We start from the raw sequence: 19,700 nt of genomic DNA on the forward strand, positions 1-19,700 counted from the left end.
AGGGACCTGAGGAGCAAAAGGGAGCTCCTGGCTGACTGATGGGACTTGCAGTGCTGGGGCTGCAGGGAACTGGCCCAGGAAATTGACATAGCACTGGTGGAGAAGTTAAGGAGAGGCAGCAGGAGGCTGCTATCTACAGGGTCCCAGGGCCGGGACCTGGAGTAGTGGATGGACCCAGGTCCCTCCACACTCAGCCCTGGGGAATTGGCAGGACTGGACTGAGCTGAGCTATCCATCTTCACTCCCACACTCCTCGAAGGGGGGCAAACATGGATGGTGACACAGCCAGAGGGCAGAGTTATTAAGAGGATGCTGTGGTTCCTGGGCTGAGGTGGGTCTGCAAGCAGAGATAGCAGTGGGAGAGGTACCACCAGGAAAGGGTGTGCTAAATACCCAAGACTGCCAGCAGGAGGTGCCACTCTGGTGAGTGAACCCCATCACACATGGTGGAGAATGCAGGCATTTAGTCACCCCTGAGGGAAGGGGACTGAGAAAGTGATGGAGAGAGAGAGAGAGAGACTGTATATATCAGTTGCCCTGATACAAAAGGCTAGAGATAGACTGAGCAGGACAAGGACCCCAAAGGGAGAAGAGAGAACATGGAAATACCCCCGGTACTTTGCTGAGGGAAATTATCCCCTACCAGGGCGGATGCTCCCACAAAGGGGAGTAGGGAAGCAACGGGGGTAGGTCTGTGCCACATGGAAACTGATTATAGAAAATCAGCAGAGACTGTGGGAAGTCCTGGTATACATCCTGGACTACTTGGGGAAGGTACCAGTTCACCAGCAGTATTCATGCTGGGTCACAGGAGAGAAGTGGAAGGAGGCAGAAAGGCCAAGAACCAAAAAGGCACTCTAGAACTGAGAGACTATAGGCCAAACCCCACAGGTATTATGGTTGTGGGAGCAAGAGGCACCTGCAGAATATCCCCATGTAATTCAGAAAACTCAGCTGTACCAAGAGCAAGCACAGAAGCAAGGGCCCAGGGGGCCCCACCCAGTAAAGGGTTTGAAAAAAAGGAGAAAAATCCTGTTTTTGGTGTGGGGAGAGTGGCCATATAAAGAGGCTTTGCCCGCACAGAAAGAGGGAAAAAAAGAAAGAGGCCCATAGGAAGACCAGTGAGGTGGGGAAGCCCAAAGGACATATAGAAGAAGATGAGGAGAAACTGGGGCAAGGAGAGAGATCACCAGGGAGGAAGCTGAGAGATGCAGGGACTATTACTGGGCTCAGACCCTGGGAGAAGGGTGCTGGAGGACTCTGTGGAGCCGGTGAAGCAGCTGCAGGGGAGAGTTATAGCTGCAGAGCAGACCTTGCAAGAGGCTGTGCAAGACATGGAGTTCCTGCAAAAGAAACTGAGGGAAGACCATGGATGATAAAGGGAAATTACTTTGCATGGTGGACGAGATAAGGCAGGAGAAGGATGCTGTGAGAATGCAGCTGTGAGGGAAGAAGGGGAAGGGATACCCTCCCCTTCAACACTGGCCAACCTGGGTGGTGGGGTATGTGATGGGGTGCTCACACTGCACCAGAAAGGAAAGGGTTAAAAGCAGCCTAGGGAGGCTGTACAGGGAATAGCCAATCTGGGCCCAGAGGGCTCACATAAAAGGGAGATTCAGGGCAGAGCAGGGTCAGTTGCTGCAGGGAGCTCAAGGAAAGAGAACTGTGTTCCTAGCAAGATGTAGGAAGGTAGCATCTTGGACAGAGGAGTTGCTGGCAGGGATCCAGGGAGCTCCTGGGACTTGTGGGCTGGAGGGGCTGAGATGAAGGTGCTGGGGCCACAGGGAAGTGGCCCAGAGAATTTAAAGAGAGGCAGCAGGAGGCTGCTGTCTAGGGGTTTCTGGGCCAGAATCCAGAGTAGTGGATGGGTCCAGGTCCTCCTGCCCACTGGGGAAGTGACAAGACTAGACTGAGATCTATCTTCTCCCCCCCTCCAACCCTGGAAGTGGGGCAAATGTGGATAGTGACACCAGAGGCTGAATCATGAAGAGGATGCTAAGGTTCCTTGACTGAGATGGGTCTACAGGCAGAGGTGGTGGTGGGAAGCATGTCGGCTGAGAGAGCTAATCCCCAAGACAGTCAGCAGAAGGTGCTGCTCTGGTGAATGAACCCCGTCACACACCTAAATAGCTATCAAGTAACTAGTAATACCTAGCTATTATAGTGCACTTTTCATCTGTAGATCTCACTGTTCTTTACAGAGGGTATCGGTATAATTATCTCCATTTTTAAAGAGTGGAAAAGAGGGGTACAGGGACATGAAGTAACAGTTGAAGTGCCTAACCGTAGGCACTGAAGTTTGAAAATTTTGGCCAATATGTTTACTTCACAGAGCAATTGGAATGCTGAAGACAAACCGTAGGCAATATGCTGCTAGGTACTGTATCAACTGTATTCTGTTTTAATAACCATGGACTTGATGCTTCCCTCAACCTAAATTGTGACAGGAGAGGGAAAAGTAGGTAGAAGAGAGCTGGAAGCAAATTTAGAAGGAAGGTGCATGCCAACAGCATGCTCCCCCAGCCACATGGAAGCTCATCTGATGCTCACTTGTCACTGTGTGGTTGAAGCCGCATGGGTATATGGTAGTGCATTGTTACGCTGAGGCAGACAGATCTGGGGAACAGCTGTTCTATGTGGTATTCTTCCATTTCAACAGGAAACCCACATGGGAATTAATGCTGCTTCAAGCAATATTAACTCCAGTCTTTGAGCCTCTCACACACATGGAGGTTAAGAGTCAATAGTTCCATTTTCCTCTGGCATCAAGATTCCTTTTGTGGAGTTCAGAGAGCACCACAGAGACTTAAGCTCTTTTGTATTCCTGCCTTGCGGTTAATGATGGAGTCCGTTGGGATAACCCCACTGACCCCAAGAATCCACAGGACACTCACACATCTCTGTCTGAGGTCAAACACCACAAGGTAAAATTTAAGTTTCAAACAACTTTCCCCTCCTCCCGTGGGTTTTCCTGTGAAGGTAGACACTGCATACAAATTCATCTGAGCTATCCACATGAAATCACAACATTAGAGCCATGAGAAAATTCAGCTACAAAACATATTGCAGAATTTCACCTGTAGCCTATGTTCTTGGATCTTGTTTAAAAAATCATAGTCCTTGGTTTGGCCCTTTAGATGTTGTTCTCTCTGAATAATATGATCCCCCTTTATCAGGTGTTGTAATCAAAAGGTCTTTGCTTGAAATGTGTCAAATGCAAGTCTGATTTGATTCAGGTGAGATGGATCTTTTTGTAGTAAAAGGTCATATTTAATACAGTATTACTCCAACATACATCTTATGATAGGCTTTTGGAGGATTTTCTGTCCTGTTGCTTCATTAGATGATGATTTATAACAAATTACTTCAAATATAATTTAAATAGACCTATTAAAGATTGACACTAACAGTGTACTGGAAAGTAGAACTTTAAGAGGCAACTTTAAGATTCAGCAACATTGTACAGTTGTTCGATCTCATTTATTCCTGGGTGGTGCGAGTATTAGTATATGGCCAAGATTTTCAGAGGGGACAAGTGATTTTGGGTGCCCATCTTGAAAGGGCAGGCACTCTGCACATTCTGAAAATCTGGCCACTGTGTGGTATCTCAGGTTGGGCACCCAAATATCGAGGCACTTAAAAAAAGGTCACTAGGAGCTAGTCATTTTGGAAATATTGGCTACATATAAATAGATCCTTGAAACAGGATACTTGTGTAGCTCCAGAAGAGATTGTTCTATTCAAACAAGATATAGCAATGTATATGAAAGAGGTGACAAGAAGGCAACTAATGTAAGTGTCCACCGAAAGCGGACCTATTCATTGTTAATTTTTGTAGTCTCATTTCCAAGTCACTACTTTATTAATATCCTTGTGTATGTTGGGATTCCCTCAGAGACCTCTTTCCACTTGGCTTCCCAAGATCTCAGCTCAACTTCAGATTTTGTCACTCAGGTATTTTTATTCGGCATACAGCAAAGCTACTCAGAGTTGATCAGACTCAAGCATAGAGGGAGGATGCAGGATCCATAAACACAAAAAAGTTACACAAACCCTCTTCCTGTATATATATTTACACATCACATTTACCATACATTGCATTACACATTTTGTGACTGACTTAATTACTTTGTAGGAACCCATCCCTGTACAGCATGTTCTGTCCATGCACGATTTACTCTTTACCTCATTTTACATTTCAGGCTTACCTTGTCTATTGTAAATGGTTCCAGGGGTTCCCCCTTACCCTTATCTTGGCAAGTTCAGACATGGTCTCATAGTTAGCATGGACATATTTCAAGCCTGCTGATCTATTTACCTCCCTAATCCTGTCTCCCAAGAAATAAGCCCACTCCCACCATGTTGAATTACTCAAGTCAAGCCAGGCGTACAGTGTAGCAACCACAAGTGTGCTGGATGCTTTAGAGATACATAGATAGCCTCATACCTGCCCCAAAGGTCTTGCAGTTTAATGTCCTGAAACTGAATTTGCATGGACATCCCTGAGCTCATATGGAGCTCTATTTACTTCAATGGGGGTTCATCCAAGCAGAGCTAATTGCAGAATCAGGGCTTAAATATGAGAGCGCCTTATCTCAGCCTTTTAAACTGAAGCTAGCAGTTACATTAACACACTAAAATAAGAACCCACACCACATCACAGGTATTTCCTCTCATCACTTTCTTGAAGTAGACCTCTCTTTTTTTCCTCTCTTTCTGTCATGTTATATCAATGGTGTTGAATACTAATGAGAAAATGAAACACATTGGTACAAACCCAGTCGGGGTGCTGGAACAATATTTACAAGGGAGGTGCTGAGAGCCACTGAACCAAACTGTAAACCCTGTATATAATGGAAACCACTTTGAGCCAGGGGGTGAGGCAGCACCCTAAGCCCTGGTCTACACTGGGGGGCGGGGCGGGGAGGTGGGCGGGAGAAATCAATTTAAGTTACGCAACTTCAGCCACATGAATAACGTAGCTGAAGTCGACGGACGTAAATTGACTTACCATGGTTTCTTCACCGCGGTGAGCTGACTGCTGCTGCTCCCCCATTGACTCCACCTGCGCTTCTCGCGGAGCTGGAGTACAGGAGTCGACGGGAGAGCGCTCGGGGTCAATTTATCGCGTCTAGACTAGACATGATAAATCGATCCCTGCTAGATCAATCGCTGCCCACCGATCCGGTGGGTAGCGTAGACATACGCTTAGTTCCAGTACCTATGAACTCAACCTTTCATTTTTAAATAATCAAGTCAGATACCACATTCCCAACCAGAGAGGAAGCATTATCTAGTGGATAAAAGCAAGGGACACAGACACAAGAGTCATAGGTGCTAGTGCTGGCTTGGACTTGCTGTGGGATACTCGGCACGTCACTTCACAAGAACGTTGGAAGGCTTAAATGTATTATTTGTAAGTCAGTTTGAGATTCTTGGATGAAAGATACAAGAGAATTGCAAATATTCCTGACCCCTGCTTTGTTCCCAAGTACTAAGAGAACCAGGCTTCCAGTGGGTATTTTTGGGATACTAATGGACACCTAAATTAATGCCAACTACATTTTACCCACTGATAATTCTACCAACACTTACCTGTGGTTTTCTTCTGCTTTGCCACTTGTCATTCCATCCGCTCCCAACCCACTGTGTGAGAAAGAGCCGGGGGGGGGGGGGGGGAAATCAACTATCAACCACAACTAACGAAAGTAACTTCAAAGACGTTTAGTTTTGGCAGGGAATTCTGAACCAAAGATGTTTAAATGGGAGCAAAATAGCCTAAAACCTGTTCCTATGCATCTTATTTAAGTAAAAATACAATAATAATAAATGTCTATTACTGCAATTTAAAAAGTTTGCAGAAAGCCAGGGAAATGCTATTGAGTTAATTCAATTACTAGAAACGCTACAGGAAAACATGTATTGACTGATCCTCATAATGAGTTTACCTACAGACTTCCTCATTACCTTCACATTACAAAAGAGATTTAATGTTGAAAATAAAATTAGTTTCAGGAACTTATACCTGGCACCATAACTTAGTGGAGAGGTGCACAATAAAACGTCCATTTAGGTGTCAGAAGAACAGATGGAAGAACAAACAAACATTGGGCTTTGCCCTTTGATTTACTTAAAAACTCTTTTACAAAGAAAAAGAGAGTTCAGTACTTCCCTATGGGAAGTGATACTGAAAGTCTACTTTTTGTTGATTTGTCTATTAGTCTAATTATTCTTGGCACTGAAGAAAATGTAATATGCATAGCCATGAGTTATTATTATTAGCTACTTATTCATCCATCACTTGTCAGCAGCAGCATTATAGAACAGAATCTGAAGTTAGAACTAAGCTAATTAAAAACTTCTGTCACATAAATGCATTTTTTTTTATTTGAAGAGAAACCCCATGCCCTGAAAAGTTTCAGAAGACACCAGTATTTTCAGCTGGATCACATGTTAACACTAAAGTTAGACATAGACACACACAGGGCCAGGCCACGTACTTTGAGATATAAAACAGCTCATTCCGTTTTTATATTAAATACGGAACATTTTAAAAAGTTTAATTCAGAAAAAACCAAATTAGAGATGACAAAAGTATTTTGAAACATTCAGACAAAGAACAAGACTGTAGTGAAAATGTTAAACATGGGGATATTTATCATAAACGTTTCCCAAAATGCTTGTTTAAGTATAATGTAGAACATACTGTATACCTAACAATACCATAATAAAAGGGTCTAAAATTAGTCTTACAGACAACAGGCTTTTGAAAAAGTCATATACACCTCAACTGCCTCTGAAAACACAGCCATAACCCCTCCTTAGTTTGTTGATGGTAGAGTATTATATCTCGGCTGCTCTGTGGTCCTCTGTGAAACCTTTACTTGAGTAACTGATTGCCTTTCCCCCCACTTGATATTGCAGGCAAATTATTCCATTATATTGTGTCTTCTCATGAATCACTAAGTATATAATCAGTGTTGATGGGTCTAAAGCCAACGTGCTTGGAAGTCAATGGAAAGATCCGCACTGAAGTTGGGCTATGCTCATGATCTCCTTACTAGTCACATGATCTCAAATAGTCAATGAGAAGATAAATGCAGTGTAGCTGTAACCATGTCAGTCCCAGGATATTAGAGAGATAAGGTCGAGAGGTAATATCTTGTATTGGACCAACTTACATGATAAGAGAGACAAGCTTTCAAGTCACATAGAGCTCTTCTGCAGGTCTGGGAAAGGAACCCCAAGTGCCACAGCAAAATGAAAAGGTGGAACAGATTGTTTAGCATATGTAGTTAGCACATATGGTAAGGGAGGGCTTAATCCAAAGCCCACTGACTTCAATTAAGTTGACTCAGGCCCCCACAGGTCAGGCTGCCTAATTTATTCAAGAGGAGTCCTACCACCACAGCTCAGTGGGTGGGTGAAGTTCTGTGCCTGCAATGTGCTATTCCTGGGGCAATTATGTGCCAAAAAATTTAATTCTGCAACAAAATAAATTCTGTGCACAATATTTCACATCCTGCATTTTTTTGTCAAAATAACACAATAGAATCATACCAGTTTCAATTATTTTTGGTCATTTATTTCAAAATACATGTCAACAAGCAGGTTTGTAACAATACAGACCACAAAAAAGATTCAGGAAATGTTTTGACAAATAGATTTACCAGGCATATTAATACAGAACTCAGAATAATAATTAATTTAAACTACAATACAGAAAATGTATTTCCCACACCCCTCAGAAGCAGTGCAAAGGTTTGGGGGAGTCAGGGGTAACTGAGGAGCTGAGGGAGAGGGAAGTAATTGGTTGGAAGGAGCCTGGGTGTGAACTTGGAGGGTTGTTAGGTATGGGTGGGAAAAGTATGCAACAGATTGGGGTTTTTTTTTGGGGGGGGGGGGAAGGGGGCAGGGAGGGATTGTTAAGGAGCTTCCCCCATGCAGACCCTGACTGACCCCAGCCTCTCCCATTCAGTAAGGCACATCTGCCCATCCCCATGTATCCCTGCACCCTCCGTCCAGGTGTCCCTCCACCCCCAGACATCACCTCCTTGTCCCCATGTGGCCCTGTGCCTCCACTCCCATTCAGCCCCTGCCCCAGTCTGTCCTCCCCAACTAGCCCTTATGAGTCTGTCTGACCCTCCCCCCCTGCAGCAGCCCTATGCTGTCTGTCTCCCCATATCCTGTCTCCTGACCCAGGTACTATGAAGAAGGCAGGCTCTCTCTCTTCCCTAGCCGGTCGGAAGGTGCTGCTCTGTTCCATTGCCATAGTGCCCTCTGGTGGGCAAAAGGCAGAACTCTAGCAACTTTCCAGCAGAAGCTTTTTTCTGCACCAAAAGAAATAAAATTTGCACGGCTCATCAATTATATGCGCACATAGTGGTGCAGAATTCTCCCAGGAGTAACGTGCAGGGGGTCAGACAAGAACGATCATGATGGTCCCTTCCGACCTTAAAGTCAATGAGTAAGTGTCAGATTGCCAGTTTGTCCTCATTGATTTCAATTCTGCCTTCTGAGATGCCACCATATCTCTAACTTCTGAGGGCAGAAGTAGGCCCAAACGGTCTCAATATCGGGCAACTATTGCACTTGCTTAAAGAAGATAACTTGCTGCAGAAAAAACAAAAGGCAGCATCCATATAGTTTCCAGTGATGTCGTATGTCTATGTTCTCCAGTGGTAGAATAATTACAAATAGGTGACTTCTTCATCCTGGCTTCATTATACAGAATTCTTTAAGCCTGAGAATATTTTCTCCCCTAGGGTTTGTTTCAGAGGGAGCACATTAAAGGAAGAAGTGAGAACAGGTTCAGCTATGCCCCTGTAAACACATCCTTGATATTAGGTGTCCTGAAGGACATTTTGTTAGAGACTCCTGCAATTATACACATTTTGGATGTTACATTGGTACATTAAGTACTATCTAGTCCCTAAAGTGGAATTAGATGTACAAAATTATGGCAGTTTTCTATTAGGATCTGATCGAAAGCTCACTGAAGTCAACAGGTGTCTTTCCATTAATTTCAAGGGGCTTTACTGAACAACAAGATAATCAATCAGTGATCTTATTCTGAACACTTTTACTATGCCAATTACATTGGAATAGGATTTGCAGTGGACATTATATATAATCAGGGATTACAGGCCTCATTCATCAACCACTTATCTGGATTTATATACAGTTTAAGTTAAACAATATCCTGTTCACACCGTATATATAAAAAAATCACATACATTAAAAGAGGGACATTTCCAGTTTGTTTGTTTTGTAATTAAAATAAGGGTCTGATCGCTGAATCTGTTCCCAGTTAGATTCTGCTTGGCCTGAATACATTTTTAAAAGGGAGCACAACAAGATCTACAGAAGATGACATTCCAGGGTATTAGCCTTATCTTGCTACCTAAACCCACCAGTTAACCAAAACATTCTAGAGGAAAGCTATTGATTACAATTAGTGTTCAGCAACTTCTATACATGCCTTTCAGTGTATCTCTCAAATCCACCATCAAGTATCTATCTAGACAAGATGTTTATAATCTCATTCAATGTAGTTATGGCAGAATGAAAATTCAAGCCTGAGTTTTAATGAAGTGATATTATCCTGCAAAAAAACAAAAAACAGAGGAACACATTTACATATATAGATAGACAAAGTAAGTTACACAAAAAAGCATGGCCTGCCCCTACCTGCCCTATAGTGTCTTTGCTACTAATGAGCAAAAAATAGGGTAAGAATAGCAAGAAAGTCCATTGAGCTTGAATGGATGAACTGGACTTGCCAGTGCACATATTTTGTTTGTTTGTTTTGTTTTGCGCTCTGTGTGTGTGTGTGTATAAAGTCATTCTTTTACTGAGGGACAGCAAACTCTCTTGTCCTTTCTCTACTTGACACAAATTATAAATTAGAAACTTAGGGCAAGGAGAGTCAAATCCATAGACAGCCATGGTGATTAGTATGGTATCTGTAAACGAGCTCTTTTTGAAGCTGAATTGCCATTTGTCTGCCTTTCATTCAAACTGGAAGCTTGTGGATACCCTAAACCATGTTTTAAAATGGCCAGCCTTACATTTGAAAGAAGTCTGACGACCTTGACCACCCTGTCCAACAGCCACCGAGATGTGATGGAAGAGGTGTGGCCTGTCTCCCAGTATGCTTCTTCTAGACATCAATAGAGCACCTAAACATCTGTAATATGACTGGGATACAGATTTACCTGGAATAGCCTTAACAACACAATTTAGGTACAGGTTTCAGAGTAACAGCCATGTTAGTCTGTATTCGCAAAAAGAAAAGGAGTACTTGTGGCACCTTAGAGACTAACCAATTTATCTGAGCATAAGCTTTTGTGAGCTACAGCTCACTTCATCGGATGCATACTGTGGAAAATACAGAAAATGTTTTTATACACACAAATCATGAAAAAATGGGTGTTAATCACTACAAAAGGTTTTCTCTCTCCCCACCCCACTCTCCTGCTGGTAATAGCTTATGTAAAGTGATCACTCTCCTTACAAGGTGTATGATAATCAACCTGGAAATCCTGGGCGCCCCATCATCTCAGGCATTAGCACCCTGACAGCAGGATTGTCTGGCTATGTAGACTCCCTCCTCAGGCCCTACGCTACCAGCACTCCCAGCTACCTTCAAGACACCACTGACTTCCTAAGGAAACTTCAATCCGTCGGTGATCTTCCTGATAACACCATCCTGGCCACTATGGATGTAGAAGCCCTCTACACCAACATTCCACACAAAGATGGACTACAAGCCATCAAGAACACTATCCCTGATAATGTCATGGCTAACCTGGTGGCTGAACTTTGTGACTTTGTCCGTACCCTTAACTATTTTACATTTGGGGACAATGTATACCTTCAAATCAGCGGCACTGCTATGGGTACCCGCATGGCCCCACAGCATGCCAACATTTTTATGGCTGACTTAGAACAATGCTTCCTCAGCTCTCGTCCCCTAACGCCCCTACTCTACTTATGCTATATTGATGACATCTTCATCATCTGGACCCATGGAAAAGAAGCTCTTGAGGAATTCCACCATGATTTCAACAATTTCCATCCCACCATCAACCTCAGCCTGGTCCAGTCCACACAAGAGATCCACTTCCTGGACACTACTGTGCTAATAAATGATGGTCACATAAACACCACCCTATACTGGAAACCTACTGACCGCTATTCCTACCTACATGCCTCCAGCTTTCACCCTGACCACACCACACGATCCATTGTCTACAGCCAAGCTCTGCGATATAACCACATTTGTTCCAACCCCTCAGACAGAGACAAACACCTACAAGATCTCTATCAAGCATTCTTACAACTACAATACCCACCTGCTGAAGTGAAGAAACAGATTGACAGAGCCAGAAGAGTTCCCAGAAGTCACCTACTACAGGACAGGCTTAACAAAGAAAATAACAGAACGCCACTAGCTGTCTCCTTCAGCCCCCAACTAAAACCCCTCCAACGCATTATCAAGGATCTACAACCTATCCTGAAGGATGACCCAACACTCTCACAAATCTTGGGAGACAGGCCAGTCCTTGCCTACAGACAGCCCCCCAACCTGAAGCAAATACTCACCAGCAACCACATACCACACAACAGAACCACTAACCTAGGAACCTATCCTTGCAACAAAGCCCGTTGCCAACTGTGCTCACATATCTATTCAGGGGACACCATCACAGGGCCTAATAACATCAGCCACACTATCAGAGGCTCGTTCACCTGCACATCCACCAATGTGATATATGCCATCATGTGCCAGCAATGCCCCTCTGCCATGTACATTGGTCAAACTGGACAGTCTCTATGTAAAAGAATAAATGGACACAAATCAGATGTCAAGAATTATAACATTCATAAACCAGTCGGAGAACACTTCAATCTCTGGTCACGCGATTACAAACATGAAAGTTGTGATATTACAACAGAAAAACTCCAGATCCAGACTCCAGCGAGAGACTGCTGAATTGGAATTCATTTGCTAATTGGATACAATTAACTTAGGCTTGAATAGAGACTGGGAGTGGCTAAGTCATTATGCAAAGTAACCTATTTCCCCTTGTTTTCCTAACCCCAACCCCTCCCCCCCCCCCAGGCCTCCTCAGACGTTCTTGTTAAACCCTGGATTTGTGCTGGAAATGGCCCACCTTGATTATCATACACATTGTAAGGAGAGTGATCACTTTACATAAGCTATTACCAGCAGGAGAGTGGGGTGGAGGAAGAGAAAACCTTTTGTAGTGATTAACACCCATTTTTTCATGATTTGTGTGTATAAAAACATTTTCTGTATTTTCCACAGTATGCATCCGATGAAGTGAGCTGTAGCTCACAAAAGCTTATGCTCAGATAAATTGGTTAGTCTCTAAGGTGCCACAATTTAGGTACAGATGGGCGCCTAGTGGGATTTTCAAAATCATCAGGACAAATTAGGCACTTAACTGATTTCAAGGGAATTAGTTGTGCTTTTGAATATCCCACAAGTTACCTATCTGCATCTATAGGCACCTTTGAAAATCTGTGCCTTAGTTAAAAGATAAGTGCTATAGCATAACTAACTCCATACATTGTTCATTTTTCAAACCACTAGTAAACAAAGAGTGCATTTTAGAGATTGTTTTATATCAAGATTCTTTTAACTAAACCTCTGTAGGCTAAATTAATCTAGTCTGCAGATAGAAAAGGAGGACTTGTGGCACTAGGGGCATATTTGAATGATTAGTTAAGGGTTCAGCCATTTCCTCTTTGGATGGTGAATAAGATGCCTGAGGGTACATCTGTTAGTACAATAATATACCATAACTGTATGCCCCAGACCATCAATATTTTATTTTTGTACAGTTTGCTTTGATTCCAAAGTAAAATGCAGATTGTTCAAGTTACACTGTAAATGTTTTTACTACTTTAAAACCAAACTAAGGGTAAAATCCTTCTCTGACACCCACTTGTGGGACGTTATCTCTGATATTCTGATCTCCCTAAAATGTCCAGATCTCTCACTGCTGCCACTGAGATTTTTACATATGTAGGAAAAGCAGACTATCAAAGGTAAGCTTGGGAAGTGGAGAATTTTGCTCTAAAAATGTAGCTTAAAAATAAGGGGATCAGTTAAATAACTGATCACCTCAGGCTGAAGAATCAAAGTGAGGCTCTAATCCTGCAAACATTTGCTACCAGACAGAATACTTACTACCAGTGGTGAGCTCGAGACAGTTCGAACCGGTTCGCTAGAACCGGTTGTTAAATTTAGAAGCCCTTTTAGAACCGGTTGTTCCACAAGGGACAACCGGTTCTAAAAGAGCTTCTCAATTTAACTGGCCCAAAGTGGTGCCTTAGGCGCCGACTCCATGGGTGCTCCAGCCCTGGAGCACCCAGGGGGAAAATTTGGTGGGTGCAGAGCACCCACCGGCAGCTTCCCGGCCCACCCCAGGCCCCAGCTCACCTCCGCTCAGCCTCCACCTCCTCCCCTGAACGTACCGCCCTGCCCTGCTTCTCCGCCCCCCCCCAGGCTTCCTGCGAATCAGCTGTTCACGCGGGAAGCTGGGGCAGGCCGAGAAGCAGGCCGCAACTTCCCGCTCAGGCCCAGGGAGGCAGAGGTAAGCTGGGGGGGGGGGGCGCAAGGAGGGCTGCCCGCGCCGCAGCAGGTAACCCGGGGAGGGGGGGCGCAGGGGAACGGCTCCCCACCCCAGCTCATTTCCGCCACCCTTGGCCTGAGTGGGAAGCCGCCGCCTGCTTCTCAGCCCTCCCCAGCTTCCCGCCGAACAGCTGATTCACGGGAAGCCGGGGGGCAGAGAAGCAGAACTGGGCAGTGGGTTCAGGGGAGGAGGCAAAGCGGAGGTGAGCTGGGGCCGGGCGGGGAGGTGCAGGTGGGTGTTCTGCACCCACCAAATTCTCCCTGTGGGTGCTCCAGCCCCAGAGCACCCAGGGAGTCAGCACCTAAGGCACCACTTTTGACGTGATCAGTGGGGGAGTAGCCGCTCCCCCTGTTCCCCCCCAGCAATGCTCTCCCGCCCCTAGGAGCCCGAGGGACCTGCCGGATGCTTCCTGGGAGTTGCCCCAGGTAAGCACCTCCAGGACCCTCCCACCTTGCCCCCCAGCAGGTGCCTCTGGCTCTTAGGGGTGGAGTGGGCACCCACTACGGTGACACACGAGACCCTCCTGCCCGGTTCTGGGGGCAGTCAGGGGACAGGGAGGGGGGTGGATGGGGCTGGGGAGGGCGTCAAGGAACATGGGGAGGTTGGATGGGGCAGGAGTCCTGGGGGGGGCAACGACCCCCTCGTGGGGTGAGGAGGGAACCTGTTGTTAAGATTTTGGCAGCTCATTACTGCTTACTACCCTGAGTAGTCCCATTGATTTCATTGACACTACTGAAGACGCTGAACACTATGATGCCTGAATTTTGCAAGATCAGCTCTTAAGCCAGTTCATGACGACTAATCAGTTATGGAACAGAGATGGAGTTTTTCCATGGCAGAACTTCGGAGACAAAGGGGACACATAATAAGAGGGGCAAAAGAACTGAATTTAATATTAGCTTAACTAAAAAGATCTATTCGAGTGTACTATATCATACAGTAACTTTGATTTGCTAGCAACAAAGGCCATAAAAAACACACACAATATTTTGCAACATCAGTTTTTACAAAACCACAGGGCTCTCCCATTTGTAAACTATTAGTTATAGTGGTGTGCCTATCTTCTGTAGTCCAACCATTAGAAGGCAGTCATGCGTGAGCACATTTAGCACATTCATTATAAGGCAGTATCAGGGATACATACACGACCCAATTTGAAGGTGCACAGCACAATACAGGATCAGGCCCATAGAGCTCAATCCTGCCTCCATTTAAATCAATGGCCATATTCTCACTAAGGATTTAGCCATTACAGCTACCACCACTTCTATTTTTATGTTGTGCAAGACCTTTTTTTAAAAGTTATTTTAAATGGAGGACTGGGAATAAAGTTTCCTACTGTGTTGTGAAATACCAAGTTTAGGCAGGAATTCAATGAATAAGGAAATTTCAGTACGAGTTTAAAAAGTCAAAACAAAGGGTAACTGAAACATATAAATGTCACAATCAATCCTCTAACTCCAAGCATAAGCTTTTGTGTAGCATAATAAATACCCTTTAATTTCTCCCCAATTCCTCAAATAGAAAAACAACTCCAAGCACAGTAATTCATTTACATGGACCAAGAAAACAACACTAACGTTATTCAGTTGCTGGTAAGTGAAATCCAAGCCCGAGAATACAAAATAAAAGTTCATAGTCATAGGTTTTAAGGCCAGAAGGGACCCTACCCTTATGATTTAATCTGTCCTTCTGCATATTAGGTCACAGAACCTCACCCAGTAATTTCTGCATCAAGCCCATAACTTCTGTTTGAGCTAGAGCATCTCTCTCAGAACAACATCCAGTCCTGATTTAATGACTTCATGTGATGGAGAATCCACCATTTATGCTTAGCATTTTTAACTTCACATCTGAATCAGTTCATCTAATTATAAGCATTCCCCAGAAAAACATGTCATTGAGTAGCTGCAATAAAACCACAAAATAAATACAGTAAAACCTTGGTAATTTACACTCGTGATTGGAGACCCATTGCAAATGAGTTAATTAGTAAATGAACAGCCAACAAAATGAAGACTTCTGCATCACAAAATGGACTTGGATCACTGTAGTTTCATTTTAATTATTTGTGAGAATACCACACTGAACCTTAGTGTGCAAAACACTTAATTCCTACTTTTCAGACTTCACTCTACTTAATCTTGGTGTGAAGACTGTGGGGAAAGAATGCAGATTAGCAAGATTGTACATAAAATAGCACCACCAGCCACACCTAGCATCAAAAATAACAGAGACTGTATAAAGGGCCAATGAGCCTTAGTCCTCACCTTTCTCATGTTCTCCTCAGAAATGTTCCATTGGAACCAATAATCCCTTCCTCTTTCCCAGTTGTTTTATCCCTCCTAGGTTCATAAATGGCCTAACAAGCATTTGAACACTGAAGGCGAGCAAGAGGGAGACACATCTACAACCACAAAGACAAGGACTGATGGCCCTTGTAGAACGAAGTAGCAGGGAATGGTCAGTCAGTCTCTGTGAAACTAACCATTGGGTGTAAGCAGGGCTCAGATTACAAGAGCTTTACCTGGTGTCCAGAACATTCATGGAAATCTAGAACTGGTCTGTGAGGATTCCAAAATAGCAGTAATAGCACCAGAAGAAGTTTTAACTCTGAGAAATAAGGAGCTACAGGTGATTCTGGGATGGAGCCAGGACAGGAGTAGAAGCACAATCAAGGCAATCTAAGCATAATCACGAGAACTGCTCCATGTGCAATTTCAGGTAGAGGTCAGCTACTAGAATGGGACCAAGGATAGCAGAATAAGCACGATGATTGTGTCCTAAAAGTCTGGGGCCCAGATTTTTTAAAGGTGTTTGGGCATTTGCTATGCTCAGCATTGCAAACTCGACATGTCATTTTCAAAAGGGATCAAGGCATTTAGTGCCAAAAGCCCATTGACTGCCAATAGGATTTAGGCTACTAAGTGCCTACATCCCTTTTGAGAATGAGATTTAGGCTCCAAAATCTGTTAGGCATTAAACACTGAATGCAGTAATGTTTAAATACCTTTAAAAATTTGGTCCTAGGTCCCTTAATAGCTGCATTGCGCTCTCCGGGAAGCGGATTGAGATTAATTTGAACACTTACCAGTCCAAGAGAACAAAATACAACTCCACTGCTATTGCAGTGGATCCATAGAGCAGTGTTGACATTTCAGTAGAGGAATTAGGCTGGAATCTATGGTGCCTGCAAGCCAACTATAAGAAGGAAGAGGGGCTACAAACTGCACAATATATGGTGAAGTAGCTAGTTGGAACCCTAAGCAGAATGAAGCCAAAAAGAAGGGAGACGCATTTTCAACTTGCCAGATCAGTACGGGGGCAGCAAGGGATGGCCGGCCTATAGTTTCAGAGCATTATAAACCTACCTTTGGTGGAAGGAATTATTTGCTCCAGAGCATGAATACCATTTAATAACACTGAGCTGCTGTAGTAAAGACACTTGTAGGTCAGATGGACTGTTATGGGTACAGCTAAAATACTCCAGCCTTCCAAGCAAGTTGCTCTGCAGCCTAGGAGACTGTAACTGGGGACAGCTGTGTTATCTAAGCAAGGAGGATGTTTTCTAGGCAGTACTTTGACTGTATATATAGATTGAAAGGGTATTTTTCCATTGCTATTCTGCCCTAGTAATAAACTGCTTTTCTGTTGAAATACTGGAGTTACTATTGTTGTTTTCTCTTCCACACTACCTCTAACACATCCAAAAGTCCTTGTGGGACTAGACCATCTGATTTCTAGGAGGCTCACATTTGCCCTCAAAATCCTTCTTTTCTGCTTTCCCAATTACCCTGGGAAAGGGTATCTATTGCTAAAACACACTTCATCAGGAAGGGTAAAAGCAACCAGAAGCACAAACTATGGAATAAAATCATCATCAAATGCTTCCTTCTATGCCTAATTAGTCCTTAAGTTCCAATGTAGCCACAATTCACCAGTCAGCACTTCTTTTCATATTTTATTAAGAAGCACTGTCCCCGTCACCCACCACCATTAAGCAGCTGTCATGTTTTAAGAGCCATTTAATCAATTAGCTGCTAGCACCTGTGTGCACCCAGCTTAATAAAATAGTCCTTTCATGCAGTATCACAGATCAAAAACAATTACAACAGAGCAAACAATGTCACATCTTAAAATCATTCTGTGTAAACAATTAAGGTCAGTTTTCTAGGAATCATTATAATGCTTTACATCATTTTTAGTTAAATATAAAATACCACTATGTGGCTGACTCTAGTGTATTTGTTTTTGATTGTTTGCTTAACTTCTGTTTGTGAATTTGTTGCTCATTTAAATTGAGAAACTACCAGCACTATTTAGAGGCAGGAACCGGGAACGTTTTTCTCAGGCCTTAGGAAGGTGGCTCCAAGTGTAATCTAAGCTGTGAATGTAAACGGATATAATTAAACTAGTGCAAACTCCTCTATGGACACCCTCTTATTCCAAAGTGGCTCTCTTCAGTTTAATTTAGGTCAGTTGGGAACAGGTTTAAGATAAACTGTACTAAACCACTCAAACTGAAATGAGAAACTCACAGGGATTTGCATTGGTTTAACCATCTCAATTGAGAAAACTATTTAAATTAAACTGGTTCAACTTTCCATGTAGACAGCTCTGCTACTGTGCCTAGTGCATGGCCTGCAAAACCCTTCTACTTCTAGGCCTAACTCCCTTGTGTTCAGAGGCAGTTATGTAAGATTGTTCAGTGATATGTAACGTTCTGTAAAGTGGACAAATGATCACTAGGAGATAGTGTGAGATTAGAAGCCTCCTTATCCCTGGTGATCTATATCACAATTTGAAACCTGTTCCTTGGGGTTGAAATGCTAACACATTTACACACTGCCCACCCTCTCTTTCCATTTAGAATTGGGGAAAGTACAGAGAATGGCAACAAAAATTATTAGAGGTATAGAACAGCTTCCATCTGAGGAGAGATTAAGATGACCACCACTGTTCATCTTAGAAAAGAGACAACAAAGGGGGGATATGATAGAGATCTATAAAAATCACAAATGGTGTGGAGAAAGTGAATAAGGAAGTGTTATCTATAGGGTTACCAGATAGCAACTGTGAAAAAATGGGGCAATAGGCACCTATATAAGAAAAAGTCCCCCAAAAATGGGACTGTCCCTTTAAAAACAGGACATCTGGTCATCCTAGTTATCTACCCCTTTATGTAACAGAAGAACCCAATGACATTAATAGACAGCAGGTTTAAAACAAACAGAAGGAAGTATGTCTTCACACAACACACAGTCAACTATGGAACTCATTGCCAGGGGATGTTGTGAAGGCCAACAGCATAACTGGGTTTTAAAAAAATAGATAAATTCATGAAGGAAAGGTCTATCAATGGTTATTACCCAAGATGGTCAAGAATGCAACCCATGCTCATGGTGTCCCTAAAACCTCTGACTGCCAGAAGCTGTGACTAGACAATAGGGGATGGATCACTCAATAACTGCCCTTTTCTATTCATTCCCTCTGAAGCACTTAGCACCAGCCACTGTCAGAAGACAGGATTCCGGGCTAGATGGACCATTGATCTGACCCAATATAGCCGTTCTTATGTTTAATATCTGTGAGGGCAGTCCTCTTGTGAAACATTCTCCACGCAAGCTTTGAGAGGCAGTTATGAAGTTGAGGGCCACCATGGACTAACCTACTGAAAGAATGTCTGGAACCAGCTCCCATTTGATGGGAAACAGATGTTCTCTCAATATTAACATATACCCAGACACATTGCTTACTCACTAGTGAATTAAATACTGAACTGTGTATGTCCTTTGAGAGTCCCATAAAGTGTGGTGACAGTCTAGGAGTACAAAGTGGCCTATAAAAAAAATATATTAGGCCTCTGAACACCCCAGGTCAATATTGTTACCATTTTATGTATGAAGAAACTGACGCAGAGGAACGCCAAGTCACTGCTCAAAACAGCACAAAGCAAGCTAGTTGCACAGCTGTTGAGAGCTGGGTTAGCGGATACGGTGGTAAAAACACTAGCGCTCAGTCAACATTCTTGTT

This window comes from Lepidochelys olivacea, assembly GCF_965140295.1.
Source record: "Lepidochelys olivacea isolate rLepOli2 genome assembly, chromosome: 8".
Lineage (NCBI taxonomy): Eukaryota > Metazoa > Chordata > Testudines > Cheloniidae > Lepidochelys > Lepidochelys olivacea.